This window comes from Lactuca virosa, chromosome 8 (genome assembly GCF_052849685.1).
Source record: "Lactuca virosa cultivar CGN04683 chromosome 8, Lactuca_virosa_CGN04683_v6, whole genome shotgun sequence".
Lineage (NCBI taxonomy): Eukaryota > Viridiplantae > Streptophyta > Magnoliopsida > Asterales > Asteraceae > Lactuca > Lactuca virosa.
This window is the reverse complement of record NC_136433.1, coordinates 147,344,420-147,347,886: the sequence shown is the minus strand read 5'-3', so window position 1 is coordinate 147,347,886 and position 3,467 is coordinate 147,344,420. Positions and strand designations below refer to the sequence as shown.

The 3,467-nt window shown below is 31.9% G+C and overlaps 1 long non-coding RNA gene across 1 annotated transcript; it reads left to right on the top strand.

Moving 5' to 3' along the window:
- The first annotated feature begins 1,005 nt into the window (after positions 1 to 1,005).
- LOC145128613 (uncharacterized) lies at positions 1,006 to 2,282 on the top strand. The gene is made up of 2 exons (XR_013717015.1): positions 1,006 to 1,475; positions 1,579 to 2,282. It is a non-coding gene; the product is annotated as an uncharacterized LOC145128613 (long non-coding RNA).
- The last annotated feature ends 1,185 nt before the right edge of the window (positions 2,283 to 3,467 follow it).

Genomic DNA, 3,467 nt, shown 5'->3' with positions numbered 1-3,467 from the left:
TTTTTGACTTAAATTCTGATTTATAAAACTCTATGAAGTTAACAAACTTTTATATACCGATTATTGAAATTTGAAGTTCTAAAGTTCATTTTTTAGCCGAAATTGATTTCTCAATCTCTATGACTTTATTATCTCTTCTACGAGTCTGAATCTAACGGTAAGCGAAATATGTTAATCTCGTAATTTACATTCACTCATCTCTTAAGTATTTTAGGTGTTTCAAGTTAACGTTAGTTTTGATACAAAAAAAATGAAAAATATCGAAAAGACAGAGACAATATGGGAGAGACATCACGGGCATGGATGAATTTAGTTTAATTTCAACTTTTATTTCATGGGTGTATAATTATATATAATTCCGTTTTAGTTTTTTGGTTTTCTTGATTTATGTTGCATGATCAATTGCTATAAAGGATAAATTTTTATTAGTTTGACTGATATTAAGGGGTAAATCGGTACATAGTTTTTGAATTTGGTATGATTTCAAGATTTTATTTGATAGGTGTTGTTCTTTATTTCATTATGATAGTTTATAAATTGCAATTCAATATGGATATCCAAACTTGATTGTATGATTATGTTTTTTACTAATAAAAACAACATGAAATGGTGTTTTCTGTATGATTATGTTGATCAACTTGTTCGGAAGCATGATTTGCCCAAACTACATATATACAAAATCTTGTAAGTTTGTCCGATTAGGATCCTAAATCCTCATATAATGTCGTGACACATATTTTCGGAAAGGAGTAACGAAAAATATTAAAGAGATGTTTGAAAGATTAGAATATGATCTTATGTTCCGTTTCAATTGTATATGTAGCTTATTCTAATAAAATTATTAAATTTTATTATATTTCAGTGTTAGTTACTTGATTATAACTTTATATATTTTGTAGGGCCTTATATTTGTTTTTATCTCAGATCTCAAATCGGTTTGAAAGAGACCTCAAATCAGCTTGAAACCATACAAGACTTCGTTTAACAATATAAACTTCTGTTTTGGTGTTAAAACTTAAAATGATTTCTGAATATTTCTAAAGAAAACTTTTAAAGATGTGTTTTATCATTTATGAGAAAAATCATGATTTGTTCGTATCCGGAAGACTGAAACAATTTTACAGTTTGCAACACCCACGTATCTCTGTTGCAGCGACGTGGCTGTACGGACGGTGTCAGAATACGTTCCGTTACTCCCCTTCTCCATCTTCTCCATATTTTGTCGCTTTCTCTATAATCCACACTAGAAAATAGAAAAAATCATCCTCTATTTCTTATCTCTTTATCTTTCCAGTTTTCTGATTGATTAGTTTAACTGTATTAATTCGATACACTATAGGTTTTTCCTTATTTAGTTGCGCATGATGAACGCAGTTCCTTTTTTCATATGAATTTCAGTGATTTTCTGTAGATTTTACGTTTCATTTTCATGATCTGTTTTGAACGCGTTTTGATTCTCCCAATTGTTCGTTTATGTTCGATTCCTGTTTCCCTTACTTTACATTACGATCTGTTGTCTTTTACTTTTGCTCGTTTAAGCTTTTTGTAATATTTTTGCTCTGGATATGTTTCCTACAGATCGCCGACGATGGAGAAAGGATCTGAAAACTCCGGCTCATCTGAGTCAAAATCGATGGAGAACGTCCCTTACCTCGGAACCATCCTCACTTTACCAATCGAAACAACCGTCGGCAAAGGTAGTTTCGAGAACAAAACCCGAGTAGCTTTCAGTGACAAGCAGACGGGTTCCTATGGACGTGCAACGGCGACGGAGAAGGTGTCCGCCGGAGACTTTCAGTGAAAGAACGGAAAGAGTGGAACAAGGAATGAATACAAGGAAACTTCTACTGTCAGAATCGGAGACAAGAGTGGCTACACAGAGGTCTACAACGAGCAGAGGGTTCGTAATGTGAGTTTCAACAACAACAATGACAACAAGAACAATGACAACAAGAACGTCATAGCATACGACCATGGCTATGGTGATGAGCATGGTGGGTATGGGTATGATTCTGATTCTGACAATGGCGATGGTGTTGAGTATGGTGGGTATGTGTATTATTCCGATTCTGATTCCGACTATTAGGTGTTGTTTAATCCTAGGGTTTATGTGAGTAATGGTTTAGGTTTATGACAATATGATCTTGGAATAAAGCTTCTCCAGATCTTTATCTGTTAGAAGAACTATTATCTGCTAGTGTTTGCTTTTGAAATGATCATAGTTTGTTTTCTGGATTTTTGCTAATGGTGATTTCAGTAAAATTGTGTAGTTTTTGTTTGAATGGACTAAAGCTTATATATTATTTGTATTTGTATGATGCTAAATAATATGGGACTAGTTTTCAAATAACTAAAGTTTTATGTTTAAAAGAACTTTTAATGTAAAGTGAACACTTTTTAAAATTAGAAATGTCTATATAATATGTAATGTAATGGTCTTGATAAATATTGTTTCGGTTTAGGAAAAATAGATGCAATTGTTTGGGGATATTTGTCTGTTTGACATGAACAGAATTTTTGGATTAGTTTTGCTGAATAGGACTAAACTATTGTAAGATATGAAGAGCAATTCAAAAAAACAAACCAAACAAATGTAATCAAATAGATTATACAAATGGGAGACTTTATTATTAAATTAATGATTTATATCATTAGTCTGAAAATTGAAACTCGTAAAAATGCGTTTTCGATCTCAGACTATTTTGTTTTGGATAAATTGTCATCGTGGTAAGTGGTAATATACTAATATAGTATATAGTATTTACATTATTAGTCCCTAAAAAATAAAAGAACTTGCTACGTTACCCTTTAGCAATGAGACATGCTTCACTCCGGCCTATCCACATTCCAGTACTAGAGAGCAAAAAAAAAAAAAACAAGTCTCCATCCAAATTTATTAGAATATGGGAACCGGAACCACATTAAAAACTTATAAACTGATTTAAGCCAAATGTTACAAAATGTTACAATTTTTTTTAACAATTGCCTATTTAGGGACCTCATATTTTATGTTGAGTTCTCTTCAATGTACATGCTCACACAACCGATGCGGGAATTGATACAAACATAGCTAAAAGTTGTTAATCGAGTTTGATTTATAGCTTCCTTTCATTCACATTCATTTATATAGGGGTCAATGTGGGATGGTGTTTGTATTACAAATATAATCGCATAGTAAGCCATTTCACTAGGATTAATTGGTGCTTAAAAACGACAAGTTGGATCATCTCTTTGAAAGTTTTAATTATGGGCAGGTATGTGGCGGTTTGATTCGACTTTTAGCTAACCGAACCATAACTATTATAAGTGGTTAATCATTTTGGTAGCCATTTGGTATTGGTTAATATTTGTTTTGGTTAACGGTTTTTGTCGGTTAATAATTAATATTGGTTAATCATAATGGTCGAAAATGAGATAAAATACAAAATACTTTGCTATAAAAATTGAAATACATATACTAGAAGCTG